Source organism: Eleutherodactylus coqui, chromosome 5 (genome assembly GCF_035609145.1).
Source record: "Eleutherodactylus coqui strain aEleCoq1 chromosome 5, aEleCoq1.hap1, whole genome shotgun sequence".
NCBI lineage: Eukaryota > Metazoa > Chordata > Amphibia > Anura > Eleutherodactylidae > Eleutherodactylus > Eleutherodactylus coqui.
This window is the reverse complement of record NC_089841.1, coordinates 252,474,738-252,499,741: the sequence shown is the minus strand read 5'-3', so window position 1 is coordinate 252,499,741 and position 25,004 is coordinate 252,474,738. Positions and strand designations below refer to the sequence as shown.

At 44.4% G+C, this 25,004-nt stretch overlaps 1 long non-coding RNA gene across 2 annotated transcripts in view; it reads right to left on the bottom strand.

Moving 5' to 3' along the window:
- LOC136628519 (uncharacterized) overlaps positions 1 to 24,980 on the bottom strand; it is a 34,902-nt gene extending 9,922 nt beyond the window's left edge. Inside the window, exons 1-2 of one of the 2 annotated variants that reach the window (XR_010792882.1) lie at positions 24,839 to 24,980; positions 22,472 to 22,569 (exon numbers count right to left, since the gene is read on the bottom strand). This is a non-coding gene — a long non-coding RNA (uncharacterized lncRNA). The remainder of the gene's footprint in view (positions 1 to 22,471; positions 22,570 to 24,838) is intronic. The other variant, XR_010792883.1, reaches the window with a different exon arrangement.
- Between the last annotated feature and the right edge of the window lie 24 nt (positions 24,981 to 25,004).

Here is a 25,004-nt window from a genome sequence, read left to right as displayed (position 1 = left end):
CAAACTACAGCACTAGTTATGCTCATACCACAATTTGTGATAAGGCTCTATTTGCATCATGTTTAGGAGCTACATTTGAAGTATACAGCAATGATAATACCATAATGTATGCTGCTGTATATCACACAGTAGCATACGTCATCCACATGTTAAAAAAAAACAAAAAAAACAAAACACACACTACATGGTATGCTTTATTTTTGCAGTGACCAACTGTGCTACTGCAGACATATTCCTGCCCATCAGATACCAAAGGAGAGCTCTATTGGCATTTGTAAGGTCTATGGACTGATCTGACTCAGCATATGTACAGATGCATATGCTGAATGTGTGGTGAACACTGCCTAAGATATTTACACCACTGCAGCAAAGTTATCAGATGGATACATTTAACCATGGATCAATTTTAAAGCTCAAAACTATAACAAGCCTTTCCAATGGCAGACTAAGACCATGTTCACATCTGCATTGGAGGCTTCATTGTGAGCTTCCGCTGCACATCCAGAACACATTCCCGGATGAAATAGCACATCATGCAGCGCTACTTTGTTCAGGGGATTGCTGGAAGTCTGATGGAGTCCATTATAGTTAAATGCCAAATCTGGCTCCTATGGTATCTTTTAGAGATGAGCGAGTACCCAAATGCTCGGGTCCTCGTTATTCGAGTCAAGCTTTTCGTAAAATTTGAGAGCTGTATTCGAGTAACGAACCGCATTGACTTTAATAGGAGACTCGAGCATTTTTGTATGGGACCCGCCGGGTGCCGAGGTTTTTTTTTTTCCCCCTCTCTCCCTCTCTCCTCTCTCTCCTCCCCAAGCCAGCCACAAACTACCGTTGACGTGGGGCGGGGTCAAACACGATATGATGCTCGCTCAAGTAGCGAGCACCATTGAATATGCTAATACTCGAACAAGCATAAAAGCTCAGCAGAGTACGTTCGCTCAACTCTACTATCTTCATTGTTAGACTACTATCACAGAGCCAAGCAATGGAAACATAGACCGGATTGTGAGCGTGGCCTAATATATATATGGCAATGGGCAACAAGGGTCTGGATCAACCTTGGCCCCCTTTTGAAGATCTTAGACTATCTGGCAATAATTGATAAACTAAAGCTTACTTGGAACACAAACTACATGGTAGAAGGTAAATCTGGGTTTAAACGTTTTTGACTATTTGCACAAAGTAAAAGGACACGGCATTTCTGAATTGTAATATGGCCTTTTTTGGTTTTTGTTACTATATTACAATCTTTCTTGTCAAAATGGTGCACTCCAAAAGTCATGGAACAAATTATACACAGACATGTACAAGTTCTGGCAAAAAGTCAAGGGGACAACTATGTCACCTCAAAATTTATTAAAGGGGTTTTCCCACCACTTGAAATTGCTTCACAACCACTCTGTCCTTCCTGGTTGCTGCTGACCAGGACATGTGACTGCTGCAGCCAATTACTGGCCACAGCAGTGACCTTCTATAGCCAGTGACTGGCAGCAGTAGTCACAGATCCAGGTCAAAAGGAACCAGAAAGGGAAAAGTTAGATTTATTAAGTTTGAAATATACGGAGGATAACAAAGTTCCTGATTCCCGGTACAATGCAACGATCCTTGAAATGTGAAACATAAAAATATATTGTAATACCATCCAGAAAAATACTTGTAACGCAGTTGGAGCTTTTACAACATCATGACCTTTAGATGGCTTAGAGTTCTGAATATTCAATGTGAATGTGATTTCATTCCTAGGTTGTGGCAGAATATGCTGTTAGCATTCAAAACCTAATCCCATTGTCATGCAGAGGTGCGCTTGGGCTTCCAGCTATGTTTAGGGAGGTGGAACGCGTCACAGTAAGGCTGCTGTCACACCCACAAGCAAAGGTTCCATCGTGGGAGCAAGAAAGTGGAATCCCCTGGCCAAACAGATCGATCTTATAATGGAACTGACCGGCACCAAACGGACCTCATTGATTGAAACTTTAACGGTGTCCATTTGGTTTCTGGGTATTTCATCAAATTAAAAAATCCTTTATGCGGGACTTTTTCTTCTGGCATTTTGTGCCGAATCTGCAATGGAGGTGCCATGCTAATGTGAAAGCAGCCTAGCATCCACATAAATGCCAGTACCCAGGGTTTCCCAGCAAAACATCACACTACCTACACTGGCTTGCCTTGGCGGCATCATTTCCCCAGGCAAGTGACACTCCCCAGGCAGACCACATGACGTACAAGTCATCAGGCCAGGCTCCCTTCCTTCATTGCTGCATGGTCCAGTTCTGATACTTATGTACCTACTGTAGGTGCTTTCGGCAGTGGACAGTGGTCCGCATGGGCACTCTGACCAATCTGTGGCTATGCAGGCCCTGCAGTAGATGCTGCGATGCGCCATGTGGAATGACCCATTTCTGCTATCACCACTCAAAAAGCACAACAGGCAATGAAAGAGTTGGGAAAGAACCCAAGAGGAACGGCAGAAGACCTACAGATGACTCTACAAATTACATGGGTTATTAAATTCTAGGTTTTCTTCCTGCATTAGGGATGGTTACTCCATGTGCGCAGTAGATGTGAACGCTACAACTGTTTGTGTGCTGCTGGTTTAGCGTACTTTTACACATAGCGATAATCATTTGCGCAGGCGAATGAGCAGACGATGTCACATTTTGCTCGTTCACTCGGCGGTCAGTTTAAACACGAAGATAAATAGTTTCTCTTTTTTAACAGGATCGTTGAGTTCTCTGTCCCGGGGAGTGAGAACGGCGGAACGGGCGCTGTTTACACTGAACGATTGGCGAACGAGCCAACGATGATTTTTACGCTTGCATGAAATGAACGATAAGTGAACGAATTATGGTTTTTAGTTCAATCGTTGGCCGCGTTTACACTGAATGATCCGGGTAAAAGCACCTTCAGTTAGATTGTGTTTGTCTGTAATAGTTACTTAGATAATGTCAGACTGCACTTTGTTAGTACCCAATGTAGAAGGCCAGGAAATTCCAAAGGCTTCACTTGGAGCCGTTTTACACTTAATGATAATTGTTCAGATTCTCGCTGGATTGTGTAGATCTGAACGATATCATTCAATGTAAATGTCGGCAATGACGGAACAACGAATGATAATTTGTTGGTCGTTCAGTTTCCGAAGGCATAAAAATCAAACGATGATCCACCTGTGTAAATAGATAAACCATCCATCAATGCCGGCCTGTGTACTGGGAACGGAGGGATCTTCGGCCCGCTCCACCTCCGTTCACTGAGCGATCCTCGCAATATTGGTCCGAGAAACCCATACTGATATTGCTCTCTGAGGCTGCTCTCACACAGCCTGGTTTTTACGCAATTAGCGCGTTTCAAGCGTTACAATGCTCCCATTGATTTCAATGGGCTTTGCAGTCCAGCACACGATTTTCGCATGTTTTAGCGCTTTTTAACGCTCCTCATTACCCATTCCAATGATGGGGTGTGTTTATAAAACACTGTCAATCGCTGTCAGATGTGTTTGAAAATGCCACATGAAATCGCAGTAAGGCACCACGATTTGTGAACGCACGTCAGAGTGGCCTAAAAGCTTCCGCTTCTAGATGAGGGCTGGATGCATTTTTGCTTAAAAAACACATTGTATCTATTTACTTGTGATTTTTAATGTGCATTTTTGCAATAGCTTCAATGGTAAAAATTGGCATCGCACTTCCAAGCAAAATGCGTGGCATGTGAGTGTTTTTTTTTCTTAAAAAGGAATCACCCAAAAAGAGGACATGCAGTGATTTTTCAATCTTGCAGAATTGCACACGCATGAATTTGTCCATATCGCTATCGGACAGAACTTGTGCGTGAAACTCCCCTATGTGAACACACTCTAAGGACTACTAGATAAACTGGGGGCTTGGGTAGAAAAATGGCAAATGAAGTTCAATGTGGATAAATGTGAGGTTACGCCCATGGGTAAGAGAAACGGATGTCACCAATATACACTAAATGGGGTACTGCTGGGGAAAAGTGATATGGAAAAAGACCTGGGGGTACTAGTGGACTGTAGACTTAACTGGAGTAACCAATGCCAGTCAGTTGCTGCAAAGGCTAATAAAGTCTTTGGGGTGCATTAAAAGAGGCATAGGGGCGAGGGACGAGAACATTATTCTTCCACTATATAAGGCACTTGTCAGGCCTCACATGAAATACAGTTCTGGACACTGATGCTCAGAAAGGATGTTGCAGTGTTTGAGAGGGTTCAAAGAAAGGCGACTAAATTAATAAATCTCTCATAGGATCTCTCCCATGATCTGTTTATACCCAGGACTGCGACGGAATCAAGAGGGCACCCTCTATGTCTAGAAGAAAGCAGGTTTCATCACTAACATAGAAGGGGGTTCTTTACTGTAAGTGCAGTGAGACTGTGGAACTCTCTGCCTGTGGACGTGGTGATGGCAGAATCCATAGAGGAGTTTAAGAGAGGACTAGACATCTTTCTAGAGTGCTACGATATTATAGGATATAGACAGTAAGGGACCAGTGGGGTTGTTGATCTCAAATGTTGATCCGGGGATTACACTGGCTGCCATTGTGGAGTCAGGAAGGGATTTTTTCCCTCCAAATGAGCTAAATTCACTTGTTGGTTTTTTTGGCTTTCCTCTGGATCAACAAGGGGGGGGGGGGGGTTGAACCAGATGAACTATATGGACATTGTCTTCATTCAGCCTAACATACTATGTCACACACTGTAACTCTGCGTGAACCCTCTCTAATGTTTTAATTAGCAAGTCTTTGAAAAAAAAAGAGTGTTACGCATCATCCTTAACTTTAAACATCTTAATTACAGGTTGTCCTGCCATCTGTCAGGTAACGTGAGATTATCACACATGAGCGCCAATGACATCATATACACATTTGGGTGGAGAAGTTCTGCTTGTTTTTTCCTACTAACTAGTAATTTGAGCAGGACATTGACTGCTTTATTGTCACTCGTCAATGAATTCTATCTCTGGTTCTATTTGTAGGGAAGACCTGCTCTAGAATGTAGTTTTTATGGGTGTGTTGGGTATATTGCGTATTATCCAGCTGCAGCTCGCCTCACAAACCATTAAAGTAATTTTAAACATTACAGCCAAATGTTTCTAGATCTTTATGCACAATTAAATTAGGCCATATTCACACGGGCCACAAAATCGTACGACTTTGTAGCGCTACAAAGCGCATGTATGTGAGGCTCATGGTTTCCAATGGGTTCTTTCAGGCTATAAAACATATCATGTGAAAGAACCCACTGGAAACCATGAGCTTCACATACATGCATCTTGTAGCCCATGTGAAGAAGGCCTTATTCTTACCTAGAAGAGTAAATCACTACAGAATTCCCTGTAAATATCTCCATATGGGATTCGACATGGAGGCATAGAGATTTCCCGTATGGCCCCATGGATTTGATGTTTCACATATCATTGTGTGTATGAAGCCTTTTCCTGATATAATATACACCACACACTTTTCATTGCATCACATGTACTTCTGCCGCTCCTTGTATTTTACCATAATATACATGCAATTAAGGTAAATCATCTTCCTAATCATGTTACTGACATTACCTTTGTACACCCATTGTCAAAAGCAATCCCTTCCCTAGAAGTTGACAGAATCAAATGAAACTTTCTCTGTGTGATTGTAACATTGATATAAGTAAGTGATTACAACATCAGAGCAAAACTGAACACTTGAACCCTGTTGTACCGCCTCTAGCTTGGATATAAGATGTGATACGAACAGGCATGGAGGCTCTAGTACCCTGTTGTACCGCCTCTAGCTTGGATACAAGATGTGATACGGGCAGGCATGGAGGCTCTAGTACCCTGTTGTACCGCCTCTAGCTTGGATACAAGATGTGAAATGGGTGGGCATGGAGGCTCTAGTACCCTGTTGTACCGCCTCTAGCTTGGATATAAGATGTGATACGAACAGGCATGGAGGCTCTAGTACCCTGTTGTACCGCCTCTAGCTTGGATACAAGATGTGATATGGGCAGGCATGGAGGCTATAGTACCCTGTTGTACCGCCTCTAGCTTGGATACAAGATGTGAAACTGGCTGGCATGGAGGCTATAGTACCCTGTTGTACCGCCTCTAGCTTGGATACAAGATGTGATACGGGTGGGCATGGAGGTTCTAGTACCCTGTTGTATTGCTTCTAGCTTAAATACAAGATGTGATACAGGCGGGCATAGAAGCTCTAGTACCCTGTTGTATCGCTTCTAGCTTGGATACAAGATGTGATAAGGGTGGGCATGGAGGCTCTAGTACCCTGTTGTACCGCCTCTAGCTTGGATACAAGATGTGATACGGGTGGGCATGGAGGCTATAGTACGCTGTTGTACCGCCTCTAGCTTGGATACAAGATGTGATACAGGTGGGCATGGAGGTTCTAGTACCCTGTTGTATTGCTTCTAGCTTAAATACAAGATGTGATACAGGCGGGCATAGAAGCTCTAGTACCCTGTTGTATCGCTTCTAGCTTGGATACAAGATGTGATAAGGGCGGGCATGGAGGCTCTAGTACCCTGTTGTATCGCTTCTAGCTTGGATACAAATGTGTTACGGGCAGGCATGGAGGCTCTGGTACCCTGTTGTACTGCTTATAGCTTGGATACAAGATGTGATACAGGCGGGCATGGAGGCTCTAGTACCCTGTTGTATCGCTTCTAGCTTGGATACAAGATGTTATGGGCAGGCATGGAGGCTCTAGTACCCTGTTGTACTGCCTCTAGCTTGGATACAAGATGAGAGACGAATGGGCATGGAGGTTCTAGTACCCTGTTGTACCGCTTCTAGCTTGGATACAAGATGTGATATGGGCAGGCATGGAGGCTCTAGTACCCGGTTGTACCGCTTCTAGCTTGGATACAAGATGTGATACGGGCAGGCATGGAGGCATACAGGTTCTATATGGTATTCTGCGGCATATCGCTCCACATTTGCTGTAACTGAGCCTCCAGATCATACAAACCCTTAGGCTGCTGATGCTGGCATCCCAGATGGTCTATTTTTAAAATATGTGGTGACAGGGCAGCCATATAAGTGCGCCAATGTTGTGGGGACATTCCTGTGACATCCTTGTATGTGCGGCTGAGCATTATCCTGCTGGAAAATGCCTCTTGGAGGCCTCCCTGAGAGGAACACATGTGGCTGCAGGATATTGCTGAACTGTCATTGACACTCGTACCACTACTAGCAGGGACAGACTGTCGTATACGATGGCCCCCCCAGGCCATCACACCAGCAGGGGGCAGTGTGCTGCTCCACGTAAAAGACACAAACATGGCCGTCGTTCAGCGCCCAAACTAAGGCTGGTTAAAACCACAAACTGTTAGACTGCTAAAAGGATAATCCTCTCTACTGTGGTCTGTTGAGGGCGGCCTAAGCCCATGTCACCTTGTGTGCCCTCACACATCCAATGGACCCAACACCTCCTAACAGTCTGATCAGAACAGCCCGGTGGGGACAATTTATCGATACGACCATCCAGCTTCTCACATCCCAATAATGTGCCCCTCTCAGACTCTGGTAACTGGGTGAAATCTCTTCTCTGCATCGTAGAGGCGTCTAGTGGTCAACAAGCTCTACACAAGTGGAAGAAGAGGTCACTACCCAAGGGGCCTCGGAGAGCCTTTTATAGGCCAAGGGAGGAACTACTTTTAGGACCTCCGGGGGCAAGACCGTTCATCTAATCACCACAACTCTCATCATTTACAGATCTGCCTGAGATGGAACTACATGCCTAATTTTGCAGCAAAACAACAATTCGTTCTGGGGGCTCAATTGTTTTTTGTACAAAGAGTGCACTTGATTTTCTAACTTGTTGTGTAGTGCATAATAAATTGGAAGATACTGGATCTGAAGTCTTGCCATTGGTGTGTCTGTTAGTAGAAGTCAGCGTAAAATTCTTGGTAGGTTTTACAAAACTAAATTACAGTTAATGGCTGTTATACTTTTGGTTTGAATCCTTTGAGAAAACATGGGCTTATTGTATCCCAGCGACACAGTCGGATGGAGCAGATGTGCAGAATGAAAATTACAACCCTCTGTATGTGGCACAGAGAAGGAGAGTCATTCTATGGAGAGCTGGAACATTGTATAAAGATTCACAGCCATGGCCTTGTGTTCTTAATGTGATACAAAACCAACAGGAGAAACCACGGAGACCTCAAATTCAATTATCTTCATTCCTTTATAAATGAGCCATCTCGAAGATCACATAGAAGTTCCACGCATACATATCAGTAAGCCAGCAGGATTATGAAATCCATATATTGATAACACAATTGTTCCAAGAAATTAATAACCTCCAGAGAATGGAGAGATTAATTTCCAATTCCAAAGCCTCAGCAGAACCGTATTGCTCCACTCGGGGTTGGTGGCTGGCCTTTGTACAGTCACCGGAATATAGGGGCTACCTTTCACAGAACGTAGATGCCTCCATACAAGCACACATCATGCATCAGAGTTTTCTACAATTCAGCTACATCACATTTCCCTTCTCTGGCTTTCTCCTTTTATGTTTTTGTATGGAGTAGATGTCCGGCACTATATGATCCCCAGACTTCCACATTTGTTTATTTGTGTTCTATATACATTGTTCCAATGTTGTATTGTTGTTGGATATGATGACAACTTCTGACCCCCGGATTTATCCTAGCTCTTTCTTTTCCGCTCTGATTGAGCTGGTTGTCATGGAGGGACCATGTGGCACGGGGTGGTCATGGTCCTAGCAACTCTTCCAAACCCTTGTTCTTGTCCCCTTATAGGTTTCTACGCCCCTAATATTTTAAAATCATTAGTCACGCCAATATACTCATAGAAAATAATAAAAAATATGCGTGTGATCTTAGGGCTCAGTCACACGGGCGCCGATGCGCCGGTCTTCTTGCAGGATAAGACGGCCGCACTGCAGGAGCGGAGAAAGAACACATGACCGGCTCCATTGCCTGTCATGTGTTCTTTCTTCTGGCACTGCGGAGAGATTGCCGCACTGTAGGTGCAGACGTCTTCTTCATGCAGGAAGACTGGCGCATCGGCGCCCGGATGCGCCCATGTGACTAAGCCCTTAGAATCAAGGGTTACACAGCTGGTATTACTGCAGTAGTCACGGATGTTGATTCAAACTATGATGCAGATAGATGATTTTAAGGGATGATCATCCTAAATTGGAGGCAATGTTCTGATAGCATACTCACCCTATAGAGAGCCCTGCGATCACCTTACTTATCTGTGGAGTGATCGCCCTGACAAGAGCGCTTCCACTCAATAGAGGCTAACCCTGCTTTAACCCTACAAAACCCTAAGACCAACACCATATCCAATTGCAATGCGTTTCTCCTGGATTGGAATTGAAACATGATGGGGTTAGATGTGGTGTTGGTTTAAGTGTTTTGAAAGGTTACAGCAGGGTAAGCCTCCATTGAGTGAGGGCACTCTTGTCAGGGCGATCGCTCCACAGATAAGTAGGATGATCACAGGACCTTTTATAGGGATAGTGTGCTATCAGAATATTGCCTCCAACTTTAATGTACATATCTGTATTAGAGCTTCACCACAACTACTCCCAACTAACTCAGGGTGGGAAAAGGCCCCCTTTTTTTCTCACTCACCATATATAAGACAAGCAACGTTTCTTCGCCCCAGTGTACTCATGCTGTCTGCCATTTTCGTTCCCCCAATCCCGGCATTTTGGGCCATATCTTCCAGCGCCAGGTCTTTGAGGCTTTACTTTATATTGGATACCACTGTGCCTTACAGTAAAACAATATTAAATTATAATGTTTTCTTTAATACCCTCAATGAGTATCAAGTGCAGCACCACAGCATGTCATCCTGAACTCAATGGTGCCAAATGGACCCCACAGACTATAATCAGGTCTGTTTGGTTTCCATCCGGCTGACCAGCATTTTACAGGATGAAATACAACTGTATGCAGTCATTTTGTCCTGCATGTCAATAGAACTCAGAGCTACAAACGCTGATGTGAGCGAAGCCTAACTTATACACTACCGTTTAAAAGTTATAGAACACCTCAATTTTTCCAGTTATTTTTGACAGTTAACATCGTTCAAGTCCAGCAAATAGTCTGAAATAGTTCAAAGGTTCAAACTCATAAAAATATTTAAAAATTTTAACCTAACTTAAGCAACAATAATCTGAATTTATGATTTTAACCAAACGGCTTTTTTCAGGGAATACATCAAGGACAGCTGCTCTGCAGCACAGAAAGCAAATTATGGTTTGAAATTGGATGCAAACTATTCCTACAGGTGTCTCAACTTTTGTAGATTACTTTTAAACCCTTTGATTCTCTATAACCAGTGTTGGAAGAGACTGCATTATAACAGCCTGCAGCAAAGGTTTTGGACAGTTTTGCTCTTCGGAACAGAACACATTGCTATTATAATGGCAAGAAAAATGCAATTGCCAGAGAAGACAGACAGACAATTATATAAGTGCAGGTCTGGCCTACAAAGAAATTGCAAAGAAAGCCAAGGTGGCAGTCAGTACAGTTTCCTATACCATCAAAAGGCACTTGGAAACTGGAGGAATCTGATAGGAAGAGGTCTGGATGATCAAAGGCCAATACAAAGTTTTTTAGAGCCAACAGTCTGTGTGATCAGCGCCTCGCAGCATGAAATCTTCAAGCACAGCTTAATGCAGCAAAAGATAAACACGTTTCCATTTCAACTGTGAAGAGAAGACTTCTATCTGCAGGTAGAGAATCAGTAAGAAAGCCACTGCGGAGATTGAAAAATAAAAAAATAAGACTTGCCTGTGCCAAGCAGCACCTCCAGTGGACTACTGAAGAGTGGAAGAAGGTCGTAGAGACTGATGAATCAAAATTTGACATCTTTGGTACTGCATGCAGAGTTTTTGTACGCTGTTGAGTAAGTGAAAGGATGGTTCCTCAGTGCGTGACACTAACTGTCAAACATGGAGGAGGAAGCGTGATGTTTCTAGGGCTCTTTTACTGAATCCAGAATTGGTAACTTGCACATGGTGTCTATCACACTGGACAAAAAGGGCTACTACAGTATTTTAATATGCCATGCAATACCCTCTGGTGTACGCCTGGTTCGTCAGGGGATCAGGGGGTTCAATTTTACAGCAAGGCAATGATCCAAAACATACTTCTAGGTTATGTCAGAATTACTTAAGAAGACAAGAAGAAGCTGGTAGGCTGCAAAGAATAGAATGGCCTGCACAGTCTCCAGATGTAAACCCCATTGACCTTGTTTGGGATGAACCGAACAGAAGGGTGAAAACAAAGCAACCTACAAGTTCAGAATATTTGTGGGAACTTCTGCAACAACGTTGGAAAGAAATCTCTGAATATCTGAATGTTATTGTAGATAAAATGCCTTGATTGTCTAAAGCTCTTATATCAGCTAGTGGGGGTGACTGTAAAGCGCCAGAAATCTATATTTAGTTTGGTGAAACAAAGTTAATCCATTATTCTTATTCATCTTAACTTCTTTATCTGATCTCTGATTTCATTTCAAAGTGCATTTCAGACATTAAATTCTGTAAATATCAATAAAAACTGGAAAAATTGAGGTGTTCTAAAATGTTTGACTGGCACTGTACACACACATGTATATTTGGGTGAAGTGTGCTTTTTACATACCTATATTTCTCATACATGCACTCATACTTACCTGCCAGTCTATGGAGCACTTGGAGGACTGGAGTGCAGAAATTGGCCGGGAACTGAAGGAGGCAGAAGAGTGAGGAAGAAGGCAGCTCAGGGGCAGCTTTCACACCAAAGAAGAAAAAATGCTGCTGCTGCTGCTTGGAGGCCCCATCCCTTTTCTGGTAACTTAAAGGGCCACGTCGGTGATTCTTTTAATTCATTCATTAATTGGTTGTCCCCCCAGTTTGTATAAGTTGGTTAGTTACTCCTTTCTATTTGAAACTCCTGGTCCCTTTTTCTTCAGATGATCATGTGATCTCAGTTCTGACCAGCTCAAACATACTTGGGGTTATGTATTCATTTTCTAGTCAGATTCTCAGTTTGTGTAATGCTGTCACATGGATCTACCACAGAAACTGCATAGAGGAGGACACAGGCACTCCTGGCACACTGATGATAATCACACAGCTCCTGTCACACAGGTATAATTGAGGAGATCACAGCTCATCCTCCTAATTGCATACATATGGTCTGTAGTTTATTTAGGTGAATATAGAATGTAATGATAATTAAACTGTTCCGCCCAGCATGCAGAATGGTATAACCTCAGCTAATGCTATGCTGAAGCATCATGGGATTGATGTGAAATTGACAGTAAAAAAGCCTCAGTTCAGTTGCTTGTACTGCATGGAAGTGAATGGAATACACAAAGGAGACCAAGTGTGGAAAAATGTGTTTTTGCCATAGTGGCCCATTAGGAATGCGCTGGAGGTAATGAGCAATTAATAGGCCATGGGCTCCCCAGGAGGCTTGGGCCCTAGGCAGACGCTCAAAATGCTGCAATGTTGATCCGCCATTGCTTGATAGTGTGGCGTAGACTACGTGAGAGCACAAGGGAATAAACACATGAAGCACACTCATGTAAGGAAGGATTCAGGTGACCGTAAGGCTAGCCAGAGGAGCTGTGTAACACCTGAGAGTAGGTGTGTTGCAGGCTGTAGCTCTGAGAGGTAGTGGTGCCAACATTTTCGTGGGCATACGCTCTTGCTACAACTAAATCTTTGCCTATGACTTCTGTGAAGGTGTGGAGGTTGAGCTGACAGTGTGGGAGGGGGTCTGCCATAACAGGAGAGGCTGAGGAACGTTTGGATTGTGGTCATTCTTTGGGCTCTTGGTCAGAGACAGTCTCTACATAAAGGCGCCCCACCTGACCCAGTATACTGAAGGGGTGGGAGAAAGAACTAAGCATTGAGTGAACAAACCTGAGAACTATTACTCAAAGCCCCCCGTGGAAAGGCCCTTTTACATGAAACTATAATCACTCAAAAAATCATTCAAACGAGTGGAAAATGAATGATAATTGTTTAGTTTAAACGCAGCCAACGATCAAACAATGAATGATAAGCGTTCATTTCATGCAGGCATGAAAGTCATCGTCGGCTCATTCACCAATCGTTCGGTTTAAATACCGATTGTTCAGCTGTTCTCATGTACTTATATAGCAGATGCAAACGACTGACCGTTTAGCGAAAGAGCGAGATAACGATTTATCTGCCTATATCCACACGAGCGAACAAGCCAACTCTGACATCGGCACTCATGTGAACGATAGATCATTAGTCGTAATGACACCTCAAGGGTGGCTTCACATGAGCGTATGTGCAATTCGCGGGCCTCAGTGCGACGTATTTGTGCTGCCAACGAGTCTTTTTTGTGAGCGCACTGGAGTCCTATGCTGTACGTTTTCTGCCCACAGATCATGTTCGTAGGCGCACGGGGCACAAAGACACCCTATTTTAAATGACTATTTAGCCTAATACGGTTCACATATGTTCTTTCTCCAGCGTAATTGCACAGCGTATTGCACATATCCTCCATATTGCATGCGCATTTGCACGACCCTCTAGACTTCTATGGGGATCTTTGGTGTACAAATGCGCACAAAACTAGACATGCTTCTTTTTTCGTGTGTATAAAATGTGCGCACAAAATATGGAAATATGTAAGAACTCATTGACATCGATGGGTTCTAGTCTCTGCATATTGCATGCGCAAATTCGTCCGTGTGAAGGAGCCCTAAGCGTGCGACTCTTCTATGGACAAGACGTCAATCGTTCCTACTGAACTGTATTTGCTGTAGAGATTAGAGATGAGCGAGCATACTCGTTAAGGACAAATGCTCGAGCGAGTACCGTCCTTCTCGAGTATCTGCCTGCTTGTCCCGGCTCCCCTCTGCTCACTCCCACAACCCACCATTCACCCCTGCTGGCACCCAAATCTTTGCAGACAAGCAGGCAGGTACTCGAAAAGGTCGATACTTGCTCAAGTATTTGTCCTTAACAAGTATGCTCGCACATCTCTAATAGAGATATCTCCTACAAGGCCCCTGCTAATGGAGACTCTTCCTCTTAGGGCTGAAGGCCTGGAGACTTTCCCATTGCAGCCAGTTTATGCTGCTCTTAACTTCATAGAGACTTGTATATAGTTAACCCTTCTGCCTCCATATTGTTGCATTAAAACTTCTTTGAAAATGGTCTTAAACAACACCCCCCCCCCCCACTGCTCCTAATGCAATTACAGCAAAATACCCACTGAAATAAGACGTCCACCAGCTTAGAATCAGCCTGGGATGTAATGATGCCAACATGGTGTCTCAGGGCATCCGATCTCCAGTGTGTTCACTGACGTAAATATGTTTAACAGTACAAGAATAATAATGGAGGAAAAATCTAGAAATAATGTCAAATCCAACAAGACGTCAACATCAAAAGATTTTAGAAAAGCAAGTCAAATTAAAAAGTATCAAGCTGGATGTTTGGAGAAGCAGGAATAGGAAACTGTTAAAAGTTCTCAGGAAGTCTCAACTTTACTGCTTCAGCTTTAGCCCAAAAAAAGTTTTAAGAAAAATGGTCCAAAGCAGTCCATCGAGGATATGAGCAGCACGGAAAATGTGGAGGAAGCCCAACTGCTTTTTACAAGACGCTCCAAAATATTACATTTTTGAATCAGTCAACAAGGAAAACTATAAAATACAGAATATAAGAATATCATTTGGAATCCCATCTATAGTACTTTTCCAGTGGAATTGCGCAGCGTATTGCGCATGCATTTATGCACCCCCCATAGACTTCTATGGTGACCCTGGTGTGCAAATGCTTTCAAAAGTAGCTTTTTTTGCTTGCGCGTAAAAATACAAAAATGTGTATGAACCCATTGGAATCAAGGGGTTCCATTCTCTGCATATTGCGCGTAAATACGCTTGTGTGAAGCCGGCCTCACTGATGAGTGACAGTCTGACTGCTGCAAACCCCCCAGTTTATGCAGCGGACATAACATTGTCATCAGCGCAGGAATCAATGGGATTGCCGCGCTGCTACGGGACTTCCTTCTTCTCTGCCGGTCATTTAAGCAATGTGATATATTATTTGATATAGCGCCTAATATAATTGCATGTAATCTGTAGACTGTAGCACAGACCGCTGCCGCAGCTACACATCTGTGCTCTGCTTTTATCAGCCAGATCCCGGCGCGCCCCAACAACCCCTGCTTAATTACAAGCAACATTTCCAAATCTTTTAGGTGTCATTAGCTTCGGAGATATCAGAGGAACGATCCCCTCTGCGGAGCAGAAGCATCCAAACTAGAAGTGTAGCATGAAGCAGATACCGGGGAGGGTAATACTGTGTCAGTATACTGGATGTGCCAACAACATCTTCTGACTCCCCGGGCGTGCCATTGTTGGGGTGGGGCTCGGAGATAATTACTGTGGAAGCTGCTTAAGTCTCAACACTTTATTTTCTTTTTGGCACACCCTCCGACTGCTGGGGAGCTCCTTCCAGACTCATTAGCTGCTACAATATGAAACAGATGGGATCATTGACTTAATAGCACTTGGATAAAGAAAACATTCACCCTTTATCATCCCGTGTCACTTAAAATAATTGTTAAAGGAACAACAAAGGGGGAATTGATGGAAAAAAGTTACAATTTATCTCCCTTCGTGGCCGGCGTTGATTTGACTGGAGCATGGAACAGCCTAATTTACTAACCCTAATGCACCTTTTTACTGACCTCACTAATGGGCTGTAAGCCTGCAATGATGTCTTTTTAAGGTGGGGGATTGGCTGACTACTGACAGCCGGGCTCCTGCTCTAACTGCCGGCTACAGATAAACCTCAGATCCTGGCAGTTTAACCCCTTATATGCCACAATCAATTGCAACTGCAGCATGTAAGGAGATGACAGGGGGACGGGGCTCCTTCTGTCATCCATCAGCACCCTGCAATGTGACTACTAGGTACCAATGGGTTCCCATGGCAGTTGGAGGCTTGACAAAAGCATCAATATCTACTGTGTAACTAAGGCTGGATTCAGACGAACGTATATTGGCTCGGTTTTCACGCCGAGCCGATATACGGTGTCCTCATCTGCAGGGGTGGGGGTGAAAGAGCCAGGGCTAAGTTTGGTGAATTAGCCCCACCCCCGCCCCGCCTCTCCCCATTGCAAATAGTGCAGAGGGGTGGAGAGGAGGCAGAGAGGGGGCGGGAGCTCAGAGCACTGCTCCTGGCTCTTCCAGGCTCCCCCCCCTGCAGAGAGAGATGCCGTATATCGGCCGGCGTGAAAACCCAGCTGATATACGTTCGTCTGAATCCAGCCTAAGACTGTTAGACCTCGCCTCTGGAAGAGTCTAATACGCTGCTGTCATAGACTTATGTCCCATATAGGTGGGACGATAGTTGTCTGAACGAGTGCACGAGCGTTGACGTCACCGCTAAGGTCATTAGCGCTCATGCAGAGTGCTTAGACAGGCAGAGAACACAGCTGGATCGCTGCTGCTTGCTCAGTGCTTCACCTTCTACGAGAAGGGCTGAACGGGGAGCGCTTACACGCAGCGAGAAGCCCGCGATTTTGCAACTCCTTTTATGCCGACTGAAGGTGAACGAATAGTAAACGATTTTCTGCATTTACACGGGACGATTATTGTTCAAGTTCGTTCGTTTGAATGAATTTTGGGTAATTATCGTCCTGTGTAATTGGCCTCTAGTAGACTGCAGTACATAAGCAACGCAGTGTACTATCCTGGCAATCAAACAATTGGATCTTCAAGTCGCCTTCAAGGACTAAAAATTAGTTAAAAAAAGGTTCAACAAAGTCTAACTTAAAGAAAAAAATCCAGTTAAAAAAAATAGAATATACGTTTCTTCCCACAAAAACTTTTTAATTGGATAAAACACTATTTAAAAAAAAAAAGAACACATAATAAGTATGACCACATTCATAACGACCCAGACAATGAAAATGTGCTGCTATTTATTGCGCCTGGTGAACGCTGCAAAAATAATTTTAAAAAACTAATGCTAGATTTGATATTTTTCTTTTGTTCGCCTCCCCAAAAAACACATAAAAAGCAATCCAAAAGTCACATGTACCTCAGATTGGTACCTTAATAAAAGCTACAACTCTTCCTGCAAAAAACAAGCCCTCCCAGAGCTCGACTGATGGAGAAACACAAACACTATGGGCCTAAGGGCTTATTCACACGTCCGTAGATCGGCAGGGTTTTCACGCCCGGCCGATATATGGTGTCCCTCTCTGCAGGGGGAGGAGGCAGGGGAGGCCGGGAGCAGTGCACTGAGCTCCCGCCCCCTCTCCGCCCCTATTTGCAATGGGAGGCGGCAAGGTGGAACGTAGCTCCTCCTCCATCCCGCCCCTCCCATTGCAAACAGTGGCAAGGGCCGGAGAGGGGGTGGGACCTCAGTGCACTGCGCCTGGCCCGCCTCCTGTGCCTGCAGAAAGGGACAACATATATCGGCTAGGCGTGAAAATCCGGCCGATATACGGACGTGTGAATAAGCCCTTAGAATGCGATGATGCAGTTTCAATTGTTTTTCTTGTGCAAAAGTAGTAATAAATAAAAAACATCTCTATAAACAGGCTCTTGCAGTAATTGTGCCGATCAGATAAGAAAGCAACCATGTTCCATTTTCAGGATGCCGCTTGAGATGCTCTATGCTACCTACGCAGAAAGAGTGCTGCACTGTGTGATTGTTGGGGGCTGGGAAAACTTCAGGCTGACGGCCCACCAGGGGGTTCACCTGTTCCCTAGTGGGCCAATCCAAGCCTGATGTTAAAGGGGTTGCCTGGGTGTGAGGCAATTTTCCAAAAACTGACCCCGGCCTGTTAAAACAATAAAAGCAGAAGTACTTACCCCTCTCCTCTACCCACTGCAGCCCCACAGTCCTAGTCTTGGTTTTTGGATGACTACCACCTGACTGCTGCAGCCAATCAGAGACCGTGGTCAGGTGCCGTTCTCCTGGTATCAATGCTCAGATGCCTCTGATTGGCTGCAGCAGTCAGATGGTAGCTGTTCCAAAACAAAGACTGCGAGGACCATTGAGCTGCTGCAGCGGATTGCCGGGGGACAGGGGTAACTCTGCTTTTATTGTTTTAACAGGCCTGGATCAATTTTTAGACAACTGCTTCACATCTGGACAATCCCTTTAAACATCAGGCTCGGACTGGTCCACAGGTGAACAGTTGAATCCCCTGGTGGGCACCTGGACGACCCCTTTAAAATAGAGTGTAACAATATTGACCTCAATGCACTGCCTATATAAAGTATTATTTTATCGCTTCCTCTCCTGTTTCCTCCTACATTACTGCTGGCTTTGATGTCAGTTACGCACTTTATTGATTCTGTACATGAAGATAATGCTTATCTGGAATCCTTTCCTCACATTTGGAAAATCTCTTCCCAGGGGCAGGCACACCAATACTCGCTATTTACGGGTCCTGGGCTGCTGTTTACACAGGCATGATATTAAAGGGAATCTGTCACCATTTTTCTGCACCCGTCTCTGAGGGTGACATAAGGTAGTGCCTGTCACACTGATCACAGTGAGGGCTTAGTCACACGGGCACATCGGCGCGTGTCACTGAGAACTTACTGCATGAAGAAGATGGCCGTACTTCAGGACAGACGACTCCCCGCAGCGCCGAAGAAAGAACACATGACCGGCAATGAAGCCAGTCACATGTTCTTTCTTCCAGCGCTGCAGAGAGACGTCCGTCCTGAAGTGCGGCCGTCTTCTTCCTGCAGTAACACGGGCGCCGATGCGCCCATGTGACTAAGCCCTGATATGTCAGCTGCGTTTCTCTGAAAATTAGACCCTGTCTTATATTGATTTCTGCCCCAAAAGAGGCACTGGGTCTTATTTTCAGGGGTTATTATCCTTGCCCAGCAGACTTGGTCCAGATCGCTGCTCTCCACAGCTCTGACGCGCTTCCCGCAGTCCTCGGCCACTCATACAACATCACTTCTTGCTTGCACGATTCATAAATCCTGCCTACAGAAATCAATGACTGTGATTGGTTCTTTGACCTTTGTTCAGCCAATCAATGCAGTGCCGGATGAACCAATACGATTGCTGGGATCAATCAGCCAATCAACAGCCATCACATTGTAGAGGCAGGATTCATGAATTGGCTGAGCCATAGCCAATCACAGCCATCGCATTGGTTCATCCAGCGCTGCATTGATTGGCTGAGCAACGGTTGAAGAACCAATCACAGCCATCGCTTCCTAGAGGTGGGATTTATGAATCCTGTAACCAGGATGTGATGTGGTACGAGCGGTTGAGGACTGTGAGAACCGTGCCAAACCTCTGAAGAGCAGCAGGAGGGACATAGACAGAGTCTGCTAGGTAATGTGTTCTTTTTTTAGGTAGTGTAACTAGGGCTTATTTTTGGGGTAGGGCTTATATTTAAATCCTTCTAAAAATTAAGCTAGGGCTTATCTTTGGTGTAGGTCTTATTTGGGGGGAACAGGGTACTAATAGTAGTTTTGGAGAAACTTACATTTTATCAGTAGCAGATAATACATAGAGGACTACTTAAGATAGTCCTGAATAATCATGAGCTACAGGCTAACTACACCCAACCTGCCTTCCAACCATTGATTGAATATTGCCTGCCTACTATCATGCATAGTGTGAGAGCCTCCAATCATTGGCTGGAGGGTGGGGTGGGTGTATCTAGGTTGCAGCTCATGAATATGCAGGACTACTTCTGTGTTTGGCTGCTACTAATAAAATGCAAGTTTTTCCAAAACTACTGTACAGATATACAATCAGACATATCACTGTAATCAGTGTGACAGGCTCTACATTATGACGCTCTCAGTGAGGGCTGCAAAAAGATGATCTCAAAGTTCCTTTAAGAATCCTAAGAACTTGCTGAACTTGTTATGCCGCCTATAGGACATCAGTGATTGCAAGGTTACCCTGTGTGACTTCAGAGAGGCCTCATGAGCAAATTTATCACTACATTAGTGGTCAGTAAGAATATTCATTATTATAGAGAGCGTTATGTATTCCATATCTTACAGTGAAGTCCCTACAAGTCTCTATATGTTCCATTTTAGTAATTCCGCTCTAGCAGTAAAAACTGTAAGTAACCTATAGAAATCATTTTAATTCATCCTAATTACCGGCATTGTAATTCAACCTAATCTGATAGTTTAATAATGTATGTTTTCAGAAAAGCAAATTTGTGATCGACACTAAAGGGCCCAATTAGACACAATTAATATCGCTCAAAATTAGCTCAAAAGCCGTGTTTTGAGCAATATAATCGTTGTATCTAACTGCACTGACATTGTGCGTTTTTTGTTAAGCCGTCGCTCATCGTTGTCTTTCAGCGTGCTGAAAGATCAATGATCAGTTATCAGGAATTCACAGCGGGATGCAGCTGATAGTATTGTTTCAGCTGTATCTCGCTCCCTGAACACAGGTGGGGTATGAAGAACACAGCAGTCCAGCTCTGTTCTCCATACCCCGCTCGGAGCATTTGGCTGTAAAACAGTCGGGCGTTTCGAGCAGAGCACAGCTGAATGCAGAAGATAAGCGGGGCCACCCCACTAGTCTTCTGCATCCTCTGCTCGGAGCGCTCAGCTATATAACAGCCGGGCGCTCGGAGCGGGGAACAGCTGGATGCAGAAGACAAGCGGGGCCACCCCACTTGTCTTCTGCATCCTTTGCTCAGAGCGCTCGGCTGTAAAACAGCCAGGTGCTCCAAGCGGGGAACAGCTGGATGCAGAACACAAGTGGGGCCACCCATGCTTGTCTTCTGCATCCTCCGCTGGCAGCGCAAGGTGATCGCCCAATGTTTGTGCGATCATCTTCCGCTGTAAATGGGCCTTTATGCACAACAGGGAATGAACAGCGGGGAGTCTCTCATATACGACGGCTACAAGTAAAGTCTTTCTACAATCACACCCTTCATCATCATCATTTCCAGACAGTATTAGATTTCCTTGGCCCACTAGAAGAAGTACTACGGAGGGTCCGCCCTTCCACTATTCAGACGACGTACATTTCCACATTTATGTGCATCATAGTCACACAATACATATCACTGATAATCTAATAGTTATGATATATAATAGTTATGAGATGTTAGGAGCGTACACATTGGGGTTGGGGCGGGTTTATATAGTTAAAAGGACTCATTTTTTGCACCTCTCTCTGAGGACAGTGCAAGGTACTGCTAGTCGCTCTCAATACAGTGATACATCTGCTGTGTGGACCTGTGCAGTAGTTTGGGAGAAACTTTTTATCAGTAGCAGTAGATGCATGGAGGACTACTTAAGGTTGTCCTGGATATTCATGAACTGCAGGCTAGCTACACCCACCCCACTGTAGCTAGCATCAACATCAGGGGGGATAGGCTAAACTAGATGGACATATGTGTTTTTCAGTCTAACATACTATATTACTTTCACATCTATCCCATGATGCATCAGCACAACATTAGTTAAGGCTATATCATTTTTGCCTGCAAGGTAGAACAGTTTAATTATCATAACCTACTATATTCACCTAAATAAGCTACAGACCATAACTATACAGTCATTAGGATGAGCTGTGATCTCCTCTATTATACCTGTGTGACAGGAATTGTGTGATTGTCATCAGTAACTGTAACAGTAGTGCTTGAATCCATAAGCCCAAAAAGATCTAAGCTGGCCAAGTCTGAGATCACATGACCATCTGAGGTAAAACAGGCCGGGAGATGCAGACAGGAACAAACAACTAACTAAGGTAACACTAGCCAACTTCCATATACTGGGGGCATAGCTGCATAATGAATGAATAAAAAAATCACTGGAGTGTGTGAATATTTGTATATATGTGTGTGAAGGTACACCAATCACCGTAACATTAAAAATGAATAGTATTAATTGTCTTGTAACGCATCCACTTGTCCAGAGGCCGGATAGTTGAGGCAACAAGTGAACAGTCAGTTCTGGAAATGGATGTGGTGACAGCAGGAAAAAATGGGCAAGCGTATGAATGTGAGCAACTTTAACAAGGGCCGTGTTGTGATGGCTGGACAACTGGGTCAGAGCATCTCCGAAACAGCAGGTCTTGTTGGGTGTTCCCACATAGTCGGTAGTACCTACCAAACGTGTACTACAAGGGCAAAAACTGAAGCAGCGTTAAGGTCATGGGTAGCCAAGCCTCATTGATGATTGTTAGGATCAGATTGGCTAGCGCATTGAGTCCAATCCCACAGAAGTCTACTGTAACACACATATGACACCCCTCAAGTCCAGCGCAGCAGTGAGTATATTTATTTTGGGCACAGGGGGTCAAAAACCATGTAGAATAAATAACTCAGAAAACAGCTTTCCATGAGACCCCAGACCAGAGCCCTACCTTAGACTCCGGATGGCACCGCTAATTAATTCAATTTCCTATATTCAGCCAGAATAAAAAATTTCAGATGCCAAATCAGACATTTTCTTATACTCACTGCTACTCACTTCCTGGTCTTCTCCTGTGGGGGCGCCACTGCATCTGGTTTCTGATACTAACCACCATCAGGATGTTGACACATGCTAGGCCCTGATACTGAAAACAATCAAAGCAGAAGTAAATCTCCGAGCAAGCGGCAAAAAGTTATTGTCATCTGACACTTTTAAAGCATGTCTAAGGGAAATGTCATGAAATCTGATAGGTGAGAGTCCTACCGTAGAAGTCAATATGCAAACAATGTAGCATAGTGAGCTATGCTCTTTCCATAACTCGGGGATGATGAACTTGCTTAAAGAGTATAAGTGGGGCCTGGACACCTTTCTTGAGTGTAACAATCTTACTGATTACTTTAGAAGGTTTGGTGACCTGGAGATTATCGCCAGATTGGAGTTGGGACAAAAATGAGAAATATTGGATTCTACCTCATTGGGGATTTTTTGCCTCCCTCTGAATCAACATTGCAGGATATTAAGCTGAACTGGATGGACATGTGTCTTTTTTCAGCCTTACTATGTTACTGTGCTATGCTGTTTTCGTAATTCCCATTGACTTCTATAGGAGTTACAGAAACAGTGTAGCCCAGCTGTTTCCTTCAGCCCGGCCACGTTGTAACCACTGCTGTTCCCATCTCAGCCAAGACGGGATTATTGCGTTAAGCCAGCAGCTAACCGTCCTCATAGACCAATTAGCACTTGCTTCTTTGCTCAAATTGATTGAAGTGCTTAATGTTTAATGAAGGCTTCCATTAGACTTAAGAGGTTGGTGCTCATTGGACAAAGCAGTAAGAATTTTTTAATTTTTATTTTCTGTTAAAATGCATCCCTGGCTGCCCCCCCCCCCCCCCCCCCCCTTCGCCTCTGTGCAGCATTATACACATTCAGTCGAGCCTGCAAGCAGGTGGGTTTACCTATGTAACTTCCCCCTTGCATACACCCCTGCTAGCGACAAGTGATTGGCTCAGCTGAAAATGGGGATGCTTTCTTCAACACGTTTGCTATACCCTATGAAAATATTAAGGTTATTTCTGTGTTACAGTTGCCATTCAAGGGTTAATACTTAGTCTGCCAGAGCTGTCCTTGTAGTGGGGGGGGGGGGGGGGAAGGGGGGAAGGGGGAGAGAGATTCAATAAGACCGTATTTAAGTTGCTTTTACGCAGAACGATAATTATTCAGATAGCCGCGATCCAATAAAAATCTGAATGATTATCATTCAGTGCAAATATATGCAGCAACTGAACGACGAACGAGAACTTGTTTACTTCTCGTTCCTCATTCAGTTTCTGTATGGAGACAACTGAACAACAGATAATTCCGTATAAACAGGCAGTATCACGTATATAACTGTCATAGTTATTGCAAGGACCAATTTCACCACTCCAGGCAAAGATGAAAGGACTCCTGTCCCTTACTAATCTGGGACAGCAGGGCACCCCTTCCTAAAAGCAGGGTGATCGTCCCAATAAGGATGGCCCAACTGGGACCTGGCTATCCCTGATTAGGAACCTGGAGATATGCACAAAACACAGGACACAATACTGTTCACACACACTGAACACAGAACAGGACTGTTCACACCTCATGTCCGGCCACCTGCACAGACATTCAGAACACATCGCTGTTCACACCTACACACACTATTATGCACACCACACAGAACAGGAACCCCACTCAGAACTCACATGCATACAGATAGCAAACCATAGCTAGTCCAAGTGTCCCCACACTAAGGGGAAAGAGAGTCGGCCATCATGCTGTCATAAAGGGAGCAGTGTCAGGAATCCATAAATGTCATCAGACGTCTGAAGGCCGCACCTGTCAAATGGGAAGGGAGAGGGGGTCCGCATAAGATACAGACAGGGACTACAGGTGTCCAGACCATCCTCAGGGAAGGAGAAAGAAACACTACATGCATAACACCCAGCTCTGAGTGGGCTTAACACAGAAAGAGTAAAAGAGAGTAAAACGACCAACATCCTCTAATCAGAGGGGCTGGTATTTATGTGCAGCAGACCATAGGGGATTTGGCTGGCTGGAGAACACCACAACCAGCCATCTCAATTATCCCTCACCTGTGAAGTTATGCTCATGGAAACCTGTAGAACCACAGGTCCCAGCCACACAACCTAACATGATATCTCTTGCTCTTTCTCTGATGATCATCATTAATTAATTCGGACACATGAGTTAACTCAGATCCCGCTTCTAAACTTAAAGGCGTAATCCAACTACCCTTTACTGTGTCAGAGCCTGAGCCCTCCAGGGGATCATCTGGTGGGACCGTCTGATCCTGTGTACAGATTTGTAGCATGCATTAGCCAGCCTTGCATACTAAGACAACTTCTAGTTAAAAATCACTCCACACTTACAGACTGATTCATAGCGCGGAACAATGGATTCCAAGAAAAGTGCCGGCTTTGATATGAGCTCATCCTTTTTGCACACTTCATTTAACACAGCTTACAAGCACATTTTGTCACCTTAGTGAAAAGAGACTTTAACAGCTCTTTCATAGCTTACATAAGCTTGTGCTGC